Genomic DNA, 19,820 nt, shown 5'->3' with positions numbered 1-19,820 from the left:
ACTCCTTGCCAAATCCAATGGCTCTATTCCATTCTAATCTATCTCAACCTCTCAGCAGCCTCTGACACTGTCGACTACCTCATTCTTCTGGAATCATTATCCAAACTGAGCTTTACTGATACTGTTCTCTTCGGTTTTTCCTTCTATCTCACTGGTTGCTCATTCTTAGTCTCTTTTGTGGCTTCCTCCTCTGCCTCCTAACTGTGGAAGTCCCTCAAGGTCCAATTCTGGGTCCCCTTATATTCTCCATATACTCTCACTCTCTTGAACTCATTCACTCCCTGTTTCACATTTCCTCCTGCCTTCAAAAAATCTTTACTTGGATGTCCTGCCATAACCTCAAACTCAACATGTCAAAAACTAGAACTTATCTTTCCATCTAAACTCTGCCCTCCTCCTGACTTTCCCATCAGTTTATACAGTGCCACCATTCTTCCTGTCTCATAAACCTGTAAACTTGGCATTATCTTTGACTCCTCTCTCTCATTCAGCCCACACATTGTCTATCACTAAATCCAATTGGTTCAACCTACACAACGTCATTAAAATCCACCCTTTCCTCTCCACCTAAACTGCTACCACATTAATCCCAGCACTTATCCTACCCTTCCTTGATCAGCTTCCTTGTTGATCTCCCTGCCTCCTATCCCTTCCCACTCCAGCCCATATTTCATCCTGCTGACCGGATCATTTTTCTACAAAAATGTTCAGTCCATGTTTCCCCTTTTCTCAATAACCTCCAGTGGTTGCCTACCCACCTCTGCACCAAACAGAAACTCCTTACCATTCATTTTAAATCACTCAATTACCTTGCCCCCTCCTACCTCACCTCACTACTCTCATACTACAACCCAACCCACACATTTCCTTCCTCTAATGCCAACCTATTCACTGTTCTTTGATCTCATCTATCTCACCACCGACCCCTCGCCCACATTCTGCCTCTGGCATGGAATGCTCTCCCTCTTCATATCTCACAGATGATTACTCTCCCCATCTTCAAAACCTTATTGAAGGCACATCTCTTTCAAGAGGCTTTCCCTGACTATATCCTCCTTTCCTTTCCTTACACTCCCTTCTGTATCACCCTGACTTGCTTCCTTTATTTAATAATAATAATGAGGGTATTTGTTTAGCGCTCACTGTGTGCAAAGCACTTCTAAACACTGGCGGGAGGGTGGATACAAGGTGATCAGGTTGTCCCATGTGGGGCTCACAGTCTTAATTCCCATTTTACAGATGAGGGAAATGAGGCACAGAGAAGTTAAATGACTTGCCCAAAGTCACACAGCTGACAAGTGGATTTATCCTCCCTCCCAACCCCTTACCATTTATGTACGTATCTATAATTAATTTATTTATATTAATGTCTGTCTACCCGATTAGACTGTAACCTCACTGTGGGCAGGGAATGTGTCTGTTATATTGTTGTGCTTTACTCTCTTGAGCACTTAGTACAGTGCTCTTCCCACAGTAAGTGCTCAAAAAATATGATTGATTAATTAACAGATGCCAATGAAATGTTTTTATTTGATAAATATATATGTGATTAAGCCCCACTTTTCATCTGCTCCCCCTGCCCTCCCCATCTCCCTGACTCTCTCCCTTTGCTCTACCCTGCTCCCCACCCCACAGCACCTGTGTATATATGTATTATATCTATAATTATAAATCAATTTTTATTAATGATGTGTATATATCTATAATTCTGCTTATTTATAATGAGCTACTGATGCCTGTTTACTTGTTTTGATGTCTGTCTCCCCCTTTCTAGACTGTGAGCCTGTTGTGTGCAGGGATTGTCTCTATTTGTTGCTGAATTGAACTTCCCAAGCACTTAGTGCAGTGCTCTGCACACAGTAAGTGCTCAATAAAATAGATTGAATAAATATATATGTGTTTATATGGGAATAAATAAGTAAATAGGTAGAGTATGTAGATTGAAAGATATATATATACATCAATTTATACATATAAATTGATGTATATATGTGCATATATATCTAAAATAAATAGCTGGTATATGTATATATATATATCTCAATAAATTCACCAGCTATTTACTTATTTATTCACTGATCCATCTTTCCTGTCTCTACCTAACCCAGTTATATATTTATCCTTCACCCACTTCTATTAACTGTGAATAATTTGCAACCATATGTCTTCCCTGTTAAATGAAATTTTCTTGAGGTCAGGGACTGTGTTGTCTATGCCTACTGAATTCTCCCAAACACTTAGTAGAATGTTAAGCAAATCATTGGTGCTAAATAAATATACTCTTGCTTGCTTGAATGATTGAATAACTTTATCTGCCTGCTTCTTATTTCATCTCAGAAGAGCATTCCTGGCTGGTGGAGGCGAGAGTTGGGTTGGGGAGGGAAAAGAAGTAACGCCGTGATCACCCCTCCCAAAGGTCATAGTGGATGCCCCAAGAGGATGGCCTCTTTCACACCATTCTTAAATTAACACTGATAAGCAGAACCAATGCCAAACTTGGGGAATGATGTTGTGCACTGAGCAATGGGATACAGTAACGATCAGCACCAAAGGAGCCTCATAACAAAGTTGGCCAAAGATGAATGCAGCTTTCAAATGTGATCCCTTGGTTCAATGATTGATGAATCAATGAGGCATCAGAAAAAAATATATCCCTATTGTTCTATAATTATTTTGCAGGTGAAAAGGCTAGAGTCTAAAGACATCATGGCCATAAGCTCACCATGAACAACATTATTGGCTAGAACTGCAGCAGCCATATACTGGTTATGCTTTCTGCAAGCTAAACAAAGAGTCATGTAAGTAGTTCGTTAATCATTTCAAATGTTCAGTTTCAATCACAACTGTTGATTTTGCCTGCAAAGGTAGATTAAACAGCAAATACACAAACAGATTTTAATAAAGCTGAAAGCCCATATGACTTTCATGCCATTATTTGTTCATTTTTGTTACATTCCACAGAAAACGGATCAAAATCAGCTTTCATCTTCTGCCAGATTGAAGCGTGGGCTGCAAAGGTAAAAGAACAATTTTCTTCTATTCAAAACATTTTTCTGATACTTACTGCTGTCAGCTGTCAGCTGTCCTTGCTTTCCCTTCATTTCATATGCCCGTTTCCCCATCTGTGTTCGTATTCTTTAGCGTCTAATCAGGACTTGCCTTTGTATTGGAATTCAGCATCATATGGCACCAATTCAAAACTGTAACATGAATAAGGTTTGGTATTTATCATACCTGCTGAACAGGAAGTGCCTTTAAAGGGAAGGCAGCGTGTAATTCCTTGCCCTTCACTCTCTGCTCGCCAACTCTTCACCTTCTAATCAGTAGCCCTAACCCAAGTCGATCTCACAATGGAAAGTTAATTATGAGGTCATGAAGATAAAAGAGTCTGGCTTACCACTTCCAAAGGTCCTTTACTTTAAATTATCCATGATTTACCTGCATAAAAGGAAAGGAAGTTCCGCCAGATTATTCTAATTGAGCCAGACCTTTCAAATCATTCAAATACCTGCATTTCCAATGGGAAATACAATCCTTTCAAATGGTTCCTTGAAGAACTCTGGAAAACAGAAGGAGAGTGGAGGTCTTGATTTTCCAACTCAGGCCTAATAAATGTAAATTGGATAAATATTCAAGGGTAGAAGGGCATGAGGCTCTCATGGTCTTTTAGGTATATTGTCTTAGCATGCTTTAAAAAAAATATGTGAGCTTAAAACATTTCCACTTTAGGAATACACTGGCTTTGAGGAACAGGAGTGGATGTATGCACAATACCTTTTCCAATTTCATGTCATGCACCCTTTCAATTCTGTAGTAGGAAGGGCTGATGCTATTAGGGGTCATAGATGGAGTTTACTTTGGCTCTGTTTCCTTTAATGTAATCAATAGTTTTGGAATCCTTGGCAATGAATGGTGCCCTTCATGTAATAATATGAGCATTTAAAGGCTTTAATGAACATCTCTGTGAATTGAATGGGAGTAGAGACTAGAGATGAGGAAAAGTGGGTGGAGAAATGAATTTACCTAATAAGGTCCGAGTTCAAATCATTGGAAGAATTAGGCAGAGAAACCTCCGACTCGTAGTCCCATTTGTTAGTCACCCAAGTCTAGATGATGGATCTTTTATGTAATTAATATAGATAACAGAAATTTTGTGAATTCTTCATCAGTGGAGTCTTATTTGAGTACAAGAGATTCCTATAGAAGATTTTATGAAGTGTCTGCAGATTAGATAATACATCTGCCTCACAGTCCGTGCTTATTATTTGGAGGTCATTCAGCCGTGCCATGATGAAGGTAAAATAGATGAATTACTAATATAGTGGATGCTAAAAAGAATTCTTAGTCTCACTACACACTGGGTGGTTGTATCTGATTCTAAGCAACGCTGGTTGTGTCTGGTAACTGCTTTTCTCTACAATGCTTTCCTTGGAATCAATCAAACAGTAATATTTATTGAGCACTTACTGTGTGCGAAGCACTATACTAAGCACTTGGAAGAAGCCAATTCAGTGGAATTGGTTGACACAATCTCTGCGCCCAAGGGGTTTGCAATTTATTGGAGTGAAAGCATACGATAGACTCTGATGCAACTTACTTTCCAACTTTACCCTTCTCACAACTACACTGAGCTTGCAAAGATCATATTGACACTGTTGGACTCTGAGCTTCTTTTTCATCATTGAACCTTTTATGTGAAAGGATAAAAGAGAAGGGAAAGAGGGAAAATTGAGGTTAATAGAAGGAACAATGGTGGATGCAAAGAAATGAAGGAATCTCTAGCAATTCTAGCAGGGTTTGTTCTGAACTGTTCTGTGCTTCCCAGGGGCCCATTATAGTTCACAGCACCAAGTGGGCACTGAATAAACACAACTACTATTACTATCCCTGTTGCTACAGCTATTTGTTATTCATTTGGTTAATTCTCAGCAAATTAGGAAGATGTCAGAACTAAAGATTTGGTGCATGTTTTGTCATAATGTGAGATTTCCTTTTTTAAAGCATCTACTTGAAAGACCACAGCCCAGGGATTTCTAGTCTCAGCCTTGTCACTGCCTTGCTGTGTGACCTTGGCCAAATTATTTAACTTTGCTCTTGCCTAGGTTTCCTCACCTATAAAATTGGGAGAATGAAATTTGCCTTTTTTGACCTTCTTACATTCTTGGAAAATTCTCATTGAAGTGCTCACTATGTTGGCTGCCACACAGATGTACACAGATCATTTCTTCCCACATTTTGCCACTATGTATCCAACCAGCCTCATGATATTGGATGAATATTCCCTACTTCTCTAAGAGCATTCTGACCAAAACATAGTATGGTATACTGGAATTGAGCACAGGCCTAGGAGTCAGAAGTTCATGGGTCCTAACCCTGGCTCTGCCACTTGTCTGCTGTGTGAACTTGGGCAAGTCAATTCATTTCTCTGTGCCTTAGTTCCTTCATCTATAAAATGGGAATTGAGACAGTGAGCCCCACATGGGATAGCGATTGTGTCCAACCTGATTTGCTTGTATTCACCCCAGCGCTTAGTACAGTTCCTGACAAATAGTAAGCCCAACAAATATAATTATTATTATTACTATTATTATTATTATTATCACATAATGAAATATGCATGCTGGCAGGCCTTGGAGTTAAAGCACCTGGGTCTACCCCCAGCTCTGTCACTTAATAATAATAGTGTTGGTATTTGTTAAGCGCTTACTATGTGCAGAGCACTGTTCTAAGCGCTGGGGTAGACACAAGGGAATCAGGTTGTTCCATGGGGGCTCATGGTCTTAATCCCCATTTTACAGATTAGGTAACTGAGGCACAGAGAAGTTAAGTGACTTGCCCAAAGTCACACAGCTGACAAGTGGCAGAGCTGGGGTCTCTGACTCCAAAGCCCGTGCTCTTTCCACTGAGGCACACTGCTTCTCTCCTTGCCTGCTGTGTTATTTGGGGCAAGTCACTTCTTGTGCCTCTGTTTCCTCATTTGTTAAATGGGAGTTAAATGGCTCTTCTCTGCCTTTTTAAGCTGTAAGCCCCATCTGGGATCGGGACTGTGTCTGATATGACTACCTTGCATCCATCCAAGTGCTTAATACAGTGCTTAGCACATACTAAGTGCCAAGGTAGTACTATTATTGTTATTATTATCTAAATATACAAATAAAAGGCCCCAATGGATGAACACATAATTAACAAATAAATCAATAAATACACAAATGCTGAGGTAGCTAAGGGGATGACATGACAGAAAAGGAGGTGGGGATTCAGGGAGGCAGTTTCTTAAACATGCATCAGGCTCATTAAATTAGAGGTTAAGAGATCATCCTTATTGCAGAGAAGGTTTCAGTTCACTTGGATTCAACTTCTAGGGATGAATTGGGAAAATGTCCTATGAACCTGCATGATAAAAAAAATTAACTTCACCTGTACACTTGACCTTGCAGAATTTCCCAAATCATGATGGCTTCAGATTTTTTTATAGCATCTTTCTCAAAGGAGCTCAAAGGACTTTACAGACAATATCTCATTAACCTTCACCATATTCCAGGAAGCACAGATTTAAGGAAGTTATAATTAACCCAAATTTGCAGATGAAGAAACTGAGGCCAGATTAGGGGCAGTGAGTCATTTCAACATCCCTTGATAAGTCACTTGTTGAGTTGCGAAGTTGCTTCCATTTATCCAGTTATTCCCATCTCCCTCTCCCTCTCAGTTCCTTCATCCAGGGATTCCTTGGATCACAAATCCTGCATTGGAAAACTGTTTCAAATCTGAAAGTTCTTTGTATCTTTATAGCCCTAACTTTTTCCTGGAGGCTGTCAGAACTGCATGGAATATTTCCACAGAATGATATCATTCCTGAAAATACTTTTCTAAGTTTGGCAGTTTCAGAAATAATTAATGGTGACTGTGGGCTGCATGGGTCATTTTGCTTTGACGGTCTAATTCATCTTCAGTCAATAACCATGGTAACGTCCAAAATAGAAGCAGATACTCAGATAGTTTAGCTCACCTGGGATAGGACTAGAAAGGAAATGAGTCAGAACTTTGCTCTCCAAAGTAATTATGTCGTATAATGTCCTCATTTACAAATTCATATTTTAAAGGCCTGCCTCTATGAGTACATACATATTTGCCTCTGATCATTTTCCCAAATCAGGCCCTTTCATTCCTGAGCCTTTTGGAAAATGTTTACTGTTCAAAAAAAGGAAACTCTATGTATAAAGGACATCTCCCAAAACCTCAGCACTGATGTCTTGGACTGTAAACTTGTGATGCGCAGGGAACCCATTTACCAACTCTGTTGTATTATACCCTACTCAGAGAAACACTGTGGCCTAGTGGAAAGAGCTTAAGCCTGGGAGTCAGAAGGAACTAAATTCTAATCCTGGTTCCGCCACTTATCTGCTGTATGACCTTGGGCAAGTCACTTCACTTCTCTGGGCCTCAGTCCAACCTATAAGCTCTCATCTAGCCCAGGTCTTAATACAATGCCTGACACATAGTAAATGTTAGTAAATGCCATTATCATTATTATTATCATCATGAGTATTACTCTCCCAAGCATTTAGTAAATGCTCTGAACAGAATAAGTGCTCAATAAATACCACTGACTGATTGATTAGCAGAAGATGAACAAAACATGAGGCAAGAGAGATGAAAAGATATAGATGAGAAAGTGGGTTTGCTAAATGTTTTATTAAATTCATCCAAACCGATATCTCTCAAAACTAGTGTTAGGCATGGAGAATACAATGTGGCTATTAGCCCAAGTGGCATCACATTCAGTAGGTGCTCAAATTCACAGTTTTCTCTTAATATTTTCAGTTATCCTGGCACATTTAGAGCATTCCTCTAGGAAGAAAGGACTAGATGAATTTCTAAATTCCATTCCAGACCTACGATTTTGTGACCCAAAGGCATCCTCTTTCATTTTGTCTTAAAGAAAATTCCCCAATAAGGGTTTAGGGTAAAATAACTGGATTGATAGTTCTCCAAAGGCAGGGATCATGTCTATTTATTCTATTGTACTCTCCCAGGGGTTTTAGTACAGTGCTCTACATGCAGTAAGTGATTGATAAATACCACTGACTGACTGATTTTCTCCACCCTGAAGAGAGAGAGTGGTTCTGAAGCCCAGAATTGTGTCTTCCCCATTACTCTAAGAAGAAGGAGGGCAATTGCAAGTCTTGTCAGACCTGCCTACTCCCCTGGGTGAATTGTAGCTTGTATACTGGTGGTCAGAATCCAAAGCACTGAAAATAGTTGCTGAAGAAACTTAGTGCCTCCTTCATCAATTTAACTGGGCCCCTCTTGGCCGTCCATGTTAAATGCCTAAAATACCTTGTTCCTAATATTCAGCCCGCCCTAGATTCTTCAACCTTAATTGTTCCAGGAGTGGTCACCAATTACTCTAATTGCTACCTGTGTTGATGCTTTCCTGCCCTTGAAGTTATTAAATACCACAAGGGTCATTATTATTTCCACGCTTGAACGTACCAAAATTTTTATTAGCTCTTCATCTGAGCTAGGGCTGAGGATAAAAGAAACTGATGGGATAATGAGGGTAGTAACCCCTTCGAAGTTGTATATCATGCTGAACACCAACCTGGTGACATGGAAAAGCACAGTGGCTTTGTGTAAAGAGCATGAACCCTGGAGTCAGAGGACATGGGTTCTAATCACAGCTCTTCCACATGTCTGCTGTGTGACTTTGGGTGAGTCACATCTCCTCTTTGTGCCTCAGTTACCTCATTTGTAAAATGAAGATTGAGACTATGAGCCTCCTATGGGACATGGACTGTGTCCAGGGCTTAGTGGAGCCTGGCTTATAATAAGTGCTTAACAAATACTATAAAACATTAGTTCATGTTTCTATTGCACATCAAATTTGCAAAATATGCTTTGTGGTTTAGCAATTTAGGTCAGTGGATAAAATTCACCATTGCACCCATTTCTCAGAGAGGCAAACTAAGACAAAGTGAATTTGCCTCACATCATCTAGCATCCCGTTGGCATGATGTGAGTGTCTGCATTCCTTCATCTTTCGTTTGAGCTCTAGTGCCACCCATGCTGTCTGTAGTGGGTGAAAATGCACTGCCTTGGCTCTAATGGTTCCATTTCTCATTCTGCTCCATTCTCTGTGAAGTCGATCCAGGCCTAAAGACTTCAAAGGCAGTTCCACGTTTGGATCAGCCCCAGAGGGCATGGAGCAAGACAAAACATAGGCCCTGAGATTTTATATTCTGGATATTATGTAGGAAGTCATTGTTTACTAAGGTTAAGCCATGCCAAATTTACCATATTTGTATATTATAATATCTCTCATCTCCATGTATCATAGTGCTTACTGCACAAACTATTTTGGCACCAGTGCCTGCCAGATTAAATGGTCCCTGTTTGCAACATGGAATTTTTTTTCTCATCGTGGAAAACTCCCTTCCCTCAAAAATATGCTTCAGGGCCTCTACAGTTCTACAGAACAGAATGAAAAGTAGGGTTTGTCAGTTATCTCTGGAATTGGAGTTTATAGGGACCCAATCAAGATAAAGCAAAATGAGTGTCCAGGAGGTTAACCAAACTTCAATAAAGGCAAATTTAAAATTTGATCCACAGTGATTTCCTCAGGTAATTTATCATAACTCTTAACCACTTCATCTTTGTCATGATCTATCTGGGCATTTTCCTTTATTAAAGATAATAATAATAATAATAATGTTGGTATTTGTTAAGTGCTTACAATGTGCAGAGCACTGTTCTAAGTGCTGGGGTAGATACAGGGTAATCAGGTTGTCCCATGTGAGACTCACAGTTGATCCCCATTTTACAGATGAGGGAACTGAGGCACAGAGAAGTTGTGACTTGCCCACAGTCACACAGCTGACAAGTGGCAGAGCCGGGATTTGAACCCATGAACTCTGACTCCCAAGCCTGGGCTCTTTCCACTGAGCCACACTGCTTTTGCTTCTTTGACCTGGCCTCATATTTAAAACCCAGAAGGTGATTTAATCCAAGTGCATTTTATCCCCAAATTTTCAAAGACAACGAAGAAGTCCCTATATTGATTGATTGCAGTGGCTACATCTGTACTTGAAAAAGATACAGGACCTATAGACAAAAAGGTTTGCATGGATTGATATCTCTGTATTTGCTCCCCAAGTGTTGTCTTGCTTGACTAACATCTATACCAGTAAATTTGGAGAGAGAATTTCTCGAGGGAATTTGTTGTGTGCCCTTGACTGAGTGTCCAAAAAACATTAGTTAGGTTTGTGCCACCCAGATGTGAGAGAAGCATCTCAGCCATAGGCCAACTAGACTTGCTCTGAACTCCTGCCTGACTTCATCAACCTCACTGACCAAACTCTTTGACCTTTTCCACTGTGTCCTGTTATTGTAACTCATCAGCAGAGTCTTTGGGGTGTCTAAAATGTTGAGCAGCGTGGCTCAGTGGAAATAGCATGGGCTTGGGAGCCAGAGGTCATGGGTTCGAATCCCGGCTCTGCCACTTGTCAGCTGTGTGACTGTGGGCGAGTCACAAATTCTCTGTGCCTGTTACCTCATCTATAAAATGGGGATTAAGACTGTGAGCCTCATGTGGGACAACCTTATTACCCTGTATCTACCCCAGCGCTTAGGACAGTGCTCTGCACATAGTAAGCGCTTAACAAATACCAACATTATTATTATTATTATTATCTCTTTGTGTATTTGCCATCGATCCCTGAAATTCAAAATGTTCAAAACAGAATTCCTCATCTTCCCACCCAAATGCTGTATTCCTTTGCCTTTTCCCTCAATGGAGATAACACCAGTCTCCTCACTGCATCCCAAGCCTGTAACCTTGGCATTATCCTCGACTCACTTCTCATTGACCCCCCACATTCAGTCTGTCACCAAATCCTGTTGGTTCTACCTTTACGATATTGCTAAAATCTGTCCTTTCCTCTCCATCCTAACTGCTACTATGCCGATCTAAGTAGTTGTCTCCCACCTTGAGGTCAGTGTCCTCTCTGACCTCCCCGACTCCTGTCTCTCCTCGCTCCAGTCCATACTTCACTCTGCTGCCCCAATCATTTTGCAAAAAAACTGTTCACTCCACATCTTCTCACTTCTCAAGAGCCTCCAATGGTTGCCCATCCACCACTGCATGGAATAGAAACTCCTTACTATCAGCTTTAAAGCAATCAGCTTGCCCCCACTTATCTTACTTCTAATTTGCTACTACAACTCAGCCCACATGTTCTATTCCTCCAATGCCAACCTATTCAATGTACCTCATGTCTATATCATCACTGACCTCTTACCGACATCCTCCCTCTGGCCTGGAACTTCTTTCCGCTTCATATATGGCAATCACTCTCCTCACTTTCAAACCTAATTAAAATCCCAGCTCCTCCAAGAGGTTTTCCCTAACTAAGCACTAATTTTCCCAACTCTCTCTCCCTTCTCTGTCTGCTATACACTTAGGTGTGAACGCTTTTGCTCTTGATATTTACAGCACCCTCAGCCCCATGGCGTTTATGTGCATAGTTAACTTCAATGTTAACCTCCCACTCTAGACTTATAAGCTCCTTAGGTGCAGAGAATGGGTCTGCTAATTCAACTGTACTGTACTTTCCCAAGTTCTTAGTAGAGTGCTGTGTACACAATAAATGTTCAGTAAGTGCCATTGATTTATTTAGAACAGTACTATCAGCATCCTTGAACCTTAACTGTCCATCAGACTGATGCCCAACCAATCAGCATACCTCATCTTGGAAGCATGCCCGGTAGGTGAATCTTCTGTCCTCAAACCCAGTCGTGTTTGCTAGGAAAACTGGACTTAATCGCAACAGTTAAATTACCAAGTCCTTGTTCATTCACTTTCCAAAAGAGCCTATAATGTTGGTGCCATTCAGTCACAGATGGAATCCATTAACTTACCCTTTGTGTTTTCAAGCTGCCAGGCGGTTGGCCTCGGGTGAGGATACTCAACTATCTCTAAACCCTATATGCCAAGTGGAGACCAGTTGCTGAAAGACGGCTCTGTGGAGCACAAAGGGAGGTGTAGGTTTGGCAGCTGCTTCACGGATTGGTTGACAAAATTTCCCTTTTAAAGTCCTTAGTGGCCATCCACGCATACCACAGATAATTGCCAAATCTTCACGTCCCTTCATTCCTTTCAAAAGTTGGCATTGGATGCTCTTTGAGAGTTCTCCAACCTCCTAAGGGCCCTTTGGATGAGATCTGATCCAGGAAGTATTTAGATTCCCTGGCCTGCTCAGTCTGGACACAGAGCTCTGGAGATGAGCTGAAATAGAACCAGCTTCAGGAAGCAAGAGAGCAAGGTGTTGTTCGCTTGGGCAGGTGCCCAAGTGGATGCATCATTTGGTTGGTTGATGTGCTATTTTCCAGAAGGAATGAAACCACTAAGGTAATAGGTACTCTATAAGATTTCTTAGGGCGATTTTGGAAGTTTTTCCTATCTGCTCTCCAAACACATCTATATTCCTTCCAGGTTTCCAAATCTAAATATGAGTAGCAATCATAGTTTATCACTTATTGCACCTATAATTCATGTAGCCCAAAATATATACATGTATATATATACATTGCTAAAATATAATGATAATAATAATAATAATAATTGTATTTGTTAAGTACTTACTATGTGCCAGGCACTGTTCTAAGTGCTGGGGTAGATCCAAGGTAATCTGGCTGGACATAGTCACTGTCCCATATTAGGGCTCACATCTTAATCTCCATTTTACAGATGAGGGAACTGAGGTCCAGAGAAGTGAAGTGACTTGTCCAAGGTCACACAGAAGACAAGAGGAGGAGCCAGGATTGGAACACAAGTCCTTCTGACTCCAAGGCACATGCTCTATCCATTGAGTCATGCTGCTTCTCAAAGTCAAAATCAGACCAATTATGTTCACCACCAGGCAGAGAATTTAAATCTTAAGATACTTATTTCTTTGTAATATGAATAATCAATGGCAACTTTGGTATGGGTTCAGCATTTACTATATGCCAAACATTGTTCTAAGGACTGGGGTAGGTAAAAGATAAACATATTGGACATAGTCCTTGTCCCACATGGGGTTCACAGTCTAAGGTAAAGGGAGAACAGAGATTTAATCCCCATTTTACAGTTAGGAAGCTGAGTTACAGAGATGCTAAGTGACTTACCCAAGGTCACACAACAGTCAAAAAAGTGGAGCTGGGTTTAGAACCCCTGGTCCTGGCCTCCCAGACCTTTGAAAACATACTCCACATTACCAGTAAGGATTGTGAATCCTAGCTAAAGAGCTTCCTATATATTTGTAGAGTAGTGGTGGGGATGTTAAATGTATTTACCATGGCTCATAAATGTGTGATCTAGGGGTAGGTGAGTTGACTAGCAATAATTCTCAATTTGAGAATCCAAGTTAACAAAGCAGAAAAGTCAGAAATCATTTGAATTTCAGTTGAGCGGCCCCATCCTCTTTAAGGGGAAAATTTTAGACATTCAACAATGTATCAATAAATTGCATTTACTGAGCACTTACTGAGTGCAGAACGTTGAACTAAGCATTTGGGAAACTAGAAGACAATAGCATTGATAGATTCATTTCCTGCCCACCAGGACCTTACAACCTAGAGGACTACAGGCTCTCATAATGTCCTGGATGGATTATTGTGTCAGGCTTCTCTCTGATCTCCCTTCCTCCTGTCTCTCCCTGCTCCAATCTATTCTTCAGTCCGCTGCCCAGCTCATCTTCCCGCAGAAACGTTCTGGGAATGCCACTCCCCTTCTTAAAAGCCTCCAGTAGTTGCCTATCAACATCTGCACGAAACAAAAATTTCTCACTCTAGACTTCAAGGCTCTCCATCACCTTGCCCCCTCCTACCTCTCCTCCTTTCTCTCTTTCTACTGCCTACCCCATAGGCTCCGCTCCTCTGCCTCCCACGTCCTCACCGTCCCCCGTTCTTGCCTAATCTGCCATCGACCCCTGGCCCACGTCCTCCTGCTGTCCTGGAATGCTCTCCCTCCTCACTTCCGCCAAACTAACTCTCTTCCCCTCTTCAAAACCCTAATGAGACGTCACCTCCTCCAAGAAGCCTTCCCAGACTGAGCTCCCCCTTTTCCCTCTGCTCCCTCTGCTGCCTCTCTTCCCCCCCTTCGCCTCCCCTCAGCTAAGCCCCCTTTCCCCCCCCTTCCCTCTGCTCCTCCCTCTCTCCCTTCCCCTCCCCTCAGCACTGTGCTCATCCGCTCATTTGTATATATTTTTATTACTCTATTTTATTAATGAGATGTACATCCCCTTGATTCTATTTATTGCTATTGTTTTTGTCTGTCTGTCTCCCCCGATTAGACTGTAAGCCCATCAATGGGCAGGAATTGTTTCTATCTGTTGCTGAATTGTACATTCCAAGTGTTTAGTACAGTGCTCTGCACATAGTAAGCGCTCAATAAATAATATTGAATGAATGAATAATGAGGTAAAGTTTAAGGCTGACCATCCTTAAATATATAAGCACACCTTTGCACTCATACAATTCCAAGAACCCAAGTCAAAACACCTAATGTAATCTGTAATTTCAATTTTGGCAGAAATAAAAATCAATCCAGTCACACCATTTTCTCTCTGTTGAAATCCCAGCTTCACCATTTGTCTGCTGTGTGACCTTGGACTTAACTTTTCTGTGCCTCAGTTACCTCATATGTAAAAAATAGGGATTAAGAGTGTGAGCCCAATGTGGGACAGGGACTGTGTCCAACCTGATTAAATTGTGCCTATTCCAGCACTTAGAACAATGCTGGGCATATAGTAAGTGCTTAATAAGTGCCATTCTTTTATTATTATTATTATGAGCAATGAGGCTTACCACCAGAAAAGCATAATTTATATAGGTGTTTAAAATGGAAGCCACCAACCTCTATTTTCAGGCTCATGCAGTTATCTGCATTAGGACAAATGAGTCAATCACACTGTAATGCATTAAAAAGCAATTAAAATATAAATTAAAATGAAGCTTGTGTAAAAATAGCCTTTTGGAGAGAAAGTGCTCTAATAAGTTAAAAGTTGACTTAGATTAAAGAAAAGCAAGTATTAAATTAAATTATGATTGTTCCTGGCATGGAACTATTCTTCTACATCTTAAACCTTCCTCAACTTTGACTAAAGTTTTCAGGTTAGCAGCTTTTATGGTGTTGTCTATTAGCCATTACTGGTTCATTTTGTTACAGTTAGTCACAATGTCCAGTGCCATCTTCCTGAGTTTACAAGTAACACTCCTACAAACGAGAGGCATTGTGACTCTATAATGTCCTCAGTTACAAGTCTTTCAAAAGCATAAACATCAGAAGTGTGTTTGTATTTGCCAGAAGACAGCACCAGATTAGGGCCAGTTATTCACCTGAGCATAGGTTTTGCAGGGGAAGCCTGGTAAATCACACCCAGATAATAACAGCTGTAAGTGCACGTGCAAGTAATGACACTGACCTCTATCCATTTTTGTCCCGTTCTCAGCTCTGGTGATTTGTCTTTAATTATATTAATGCCTGTTCCTCTTGACTGTAAGCTTGTTGTGAGCAGGGAATATGTCTAGCAACTCAATTTTACTGTATTCTCCCAAATATTTAAAACAGTGCTTTGCACACAGTAAGTGCTCAGAAGCAGCATGCCTAGTGGGTAGAGCACGGGCCTGGGAGTCAGAAGGACTTGGGTTCTAATCCCAGCTCTGCCACTTGTTCTGATCGTGGCTCTTCCACTTCTCTGCTGTGTGACCTTGGATAAATCACTTAACTTTTCTGTGCCTCAGTTATCTCATCTGTAGCAGAATGGCTCAGTGGAACTAGCCCAGGCTTGGGAGTCAGAGGTCATGAGTTCAAATCCCACCTCTGCCACTTGTCAGCTGTGTGACTGTGGGCAAGTCACTTTACTTCTCTGTGCCTCAGTTCCCTCATCTGTAAAATGGGAATTAACTGTGAGCCTCACGTGGGACAATTTGATTACCCTGTATCGACCCCAGTGCTTAGAACAGTGCTTTGCACATAGTAAGCTCTTAACAAATACCAACATTATTATTATTATTATTATTAAAATGGGGATTAAGACTGTGAGCCTCACGTAGGACAGGGACTGTATCAACCCCAGTGCTTGAAATAGTGCCTGGCCCTTAAACAAATAACATAAAAAAGCATTCAGTAAATACCACTGATGATGATGATGCTCTGCACACAGTAAGCACTGAGCACTGTCACTTAGCACATGGTACTTAGTAGAGTACCACTTATTGGTGGATTGATTGGTGACCACACCGATGGCTCTAAACTTCTCTCTAATTTTAGCTTATTGTGGGCAGGGAGTGTGTCTTCCAACTCTGTTATATGTATTTTTCTAAATTATCAATACAATGCTCTGCACACAGTAAATGCTCAATAAATACGATTGATTGTTTGATCAGTTGATGGCACTCAGGAGAGATGCTTGCTGTGGGTAATTGGGCTGGATGGGTGGCTTCCACTACCAGCTTTTCCCACCACAACCCTAGTGTCACTGCTGTTGCCAGGAGTTGTTGAGGGGTGACTACCGTTCACTGGCAGTTGTTTTCTAAATGAGGATGGGGTTGGGGAAGGGAGGGAGGCACCTGGCTTTTCCTAAGTGTTTTGCCAACTTGAAGATGCCTTTCTGGGATTTTTGGATGGTTCCACTTGGAAACACCCAGGTGAAAATTCTCCAAAATGCATCTTCAAATTTACGAAACAAATCCTCCTCCCTATTTCTGAGTATGCTGCCATCCCCACTTCATCTCTAACAGGTTGCAGAAGACATACTACCATTTCCTGGATAAAAGTGCATCCCAGCACCACCGTAGAATGGAGCTTGCTATTTATTAAACATCATTGTCAGGACCCATGATTCCCATGCTAGAAACATACAAGTGGATGCATTCCTCACTCTCACACATCAGTCCACAATACAGTCAATCAATGGGATTTATTGAATATTTGCTGTGTGCAGAGCACTTTAAAAAACCCTATTGAGAGTATCCTCATCGTCATCATCAACCACTTGTCTGCTGGGTGACCTTGGGCAAGTCACTTCACTTCTCTGAGCCTCATTTATCTCATCTGTAAAAAAGGGGATTAAGAAAGTGAGCCCCACATGAGACAGGGACTTTGTCCAACCCGATTTGCTTGGATCCACCCCAGAACTTAGTACAGTGCCTGACACACAGTAAGTGTTTAACAAATACCATTATTATTGTTATTATTATTATTATTACTAATGGTACTTATTGAGCACTCACTCTATGCAGAGCACTGTAGTAAGTGATTGGGAAAGCACAATACTACAGGATTGGTCAGTATATCTGCCCTCATGGAGCTTACAGTTTAGTGGATAATAATTGTGAAATTTTCTAAGTGATTAATAGTAATTACAATGAGTCTGACACCGTATTAAGCCCTGGGTTAGATTCATGATCAGCAGTAGATAATATCTGTCCTACATGGAGTTTACATTTTGAGGTGTAGAAGACCAGTATTTCATCACTATTTTACAAATGAGGAAGCTGAGACAGAAAGAATTCAAGTGACTCACCCAGGGCCACACAACAGACAAAAGGCAGAGTCAGAATTAGAATCCAAATCCTCTGACTCCCATGCCCTTTTTTTTCCACTAGGCCCCGCTGCTTCTCATGTTTCTTTGGAGATGACTGTGTTTTGAAGGTATGTTTGCCAGGCGTGACAAGCAGACCTTGCAGGACAGAGAGGAGAGAATAGAACTTTCTCCTTTTTGCTTCATAAAAGGACAAATGTTTGAGCAATGTAGTCATTTAGATGCATCTAGAGAAGGGAAAGGAGGAAGACTCAGATGTGGTGATAACAAATAGAGCAGTCTTTAATCTCCTTCGGCTTTGTGAGACTTGAAGAGGGGAAGAATTCAGTTCCAGTTCATGTCTAAATCATTAATAATGAGAACTCCATGAATGATAGTGAGTATGAGTACTGACCTTAAGCTAGGCTGACAAAAAGAATGTAAGATTTTCCACCATCCCCTCGTGTGCTTGTGTCTCTATCCAGATTAGGAAACAGTGTCCATTTAATTAACACACAAGGCATAACTTTTAGTCCCTGGCCTCATCCTCTTTGGTTCCTTTTGATTTCCTTTTCACTTAAGTTCTCTAACAAACCCTTCTTTTCAGGAATGGAAAGCTGATATGTTCTGGGGACGTGCCAGCAAAACGTTAAGGATTGGCCCAACTAGCTACTGTCTTTCTATCAAGACAATGGGATTTGAACGAAAAGGGGGTAGAGTTCGCCATGCAGAATTTAGCTACTTAATCCTCTCCCGTGGGCTGGCACCAAACCAACAAAAGAAAGAAACCAAATTACCCAGCTCCGCTTTGGCAGATTTAGCCACTGTCAGCAGGCCAGAAGTTAATTCCCTCATATTCTTGTTTGCCACCAACTACGGCAGGCCTCTGAGCCAGGTTTCCTGTGTAAATCTGCCAGCTACAATGATGCACAGCGTGAAGAGGGAGAGAAAAGACATGCAGAGAGTGTGGTCCTTTCACCAAATCAAGTTCCAAGAACCCAGACTGGTATTGGAACTCGCCCCTTCGCTTTTCATGTGAATGTTTTCTGACACGAGACAAGAAAGATTTATAGTTCCTTAACAAACAACTGTGGAAAAAAAAAGAAATTTTCTTCCCAATAATTGAAGAGTGTTATTACATGAGACTCTGTGTGTGGGATACTAAGGGTCCCTCCTAGAAAAGTACAGTAGCTTTCAACTGTTTAACATCTCACTGAGATACAGCAGTGTATAGAGTATATGTTAATATGGTTGACTCGGGCTTCACAGCTGTGCTGAAGACAAATGCAGAATTAGCTTCCAGTGTCATTAGGGCTCTTCCATTGGTTGGTGTTTTGATGGTATGCATCTGCCAAGGAAAGAGTTTCTCTCTGCTCTAGAGTGATCAATCAGTCAGTGACATGTTTTGAATGTTTGCTGAAGGCTAAGCATTGTACTAACCATTTGGGGGAGTTCAGAAGAAACAATCCACAGGTTTCCTTCCCTCAAGCTAGATGGGGGAGCAGACAAGCAAGAGTCACTTATACATAGAGCAGGAGGAAGAACAGGATATAAATATAATATATATGGAATATTCTAATAATGAAGAAAGACAACACAGTTTGTTAAATTCACCTGTGAGTGCATGGGTGGCTGAAAAGGCCAATATAATAATCTGGGTCGCATTGTGTGGACACAAAGGCTGTTCCTTCTTTGAGGTACCTGGCACTGTTTTCTTTTTGACCTACTTGCTTCTCATTCCTTAATAACAGGAAATAGTACAATATTTCCAAATGAAACAGCTGAAGAAATTGATGAATGTATTTATAAACCTATATGTGTACATAACCGAAGTCCAGTGTGGGCAGGGAATGCCTCTATTGCTGAATTGTGCTTTCCAAGTGCATAGTACAGTGCTCTGCACACAGTAAGCTCTCAATAAATACAATTGAATGAATGAATGAAAGTCCAGGATAGGGATTTAACTAAAGATTGTCTGGGTCTTGTGACTGGGAATGTTCAGTTAACCAGGGAATGCTATCTGAAGGATGTGGCATTTCTGGAGGATTTTCTAAATGAGAAGAGCTTTGTGGGGATATGGGTGTTCCAGGAAAGATGACAACTTGAATAAGGATTCAGAGGCAGGAGAGTCAAAAGGAAGGAATGGGTAGTGGATAGAACCAACATTTAAGCAGGGATGAATGCAAAGAGAAGCTCAAAACCAAATGTGTGGAGCTTTTGTTTGATGTAGATGAAGATGGGTAGCTTTTAGAGGGTTTT

At 41.1% G+C, this 19,820-nt stretch overlaps 1 long non-coding RNA gene across 1 annotated transcript in view; it reads left to right on the top strand.

Moving 5' to 3' along the window:
- Window positions 1-19,820, top strand: part of LOC114813370 — a 63,209-nt gene that overhangs the window by 31,187 nt on the left and 12,202 nt on the right. The window contains exons 2-3 of the long non-coding RNA XR_003761096.2: window positions 2,680-2,798; window positions 2,962-3,017. This is a non-coding gene — a long non-coding RNA (uncharacterized LOC114813370). The remainder of the gene's footprint in view (window positions 1-2,679; window positions 2,799-2,961; window positions 3,018-19,820) is intronic.

The sequence above is a fragment of the Ornithorhynchus anatinus genome, chromosome 1, assembly GCF_004115215.2.
Source record: "Ornithorhynchus anatinus isolate Pmale09 chromosome 1, mOrnAna1.pri.v4, whole genome shotgun sequence".
NCBI classification, from domain to species: domain Eukaryota; kingdom Metazoa; phylum Chordata; class Mammalia; order Monotremata; family Ornithorhynchidae; genus Ornithorhynchus; species Ornithorhynchus anatinus.
The sequence above is the reverse complement of the archived record's forward strand: the minus strand, read 5'-3'. Positions and strand labels throughout refer to the sequence as shown.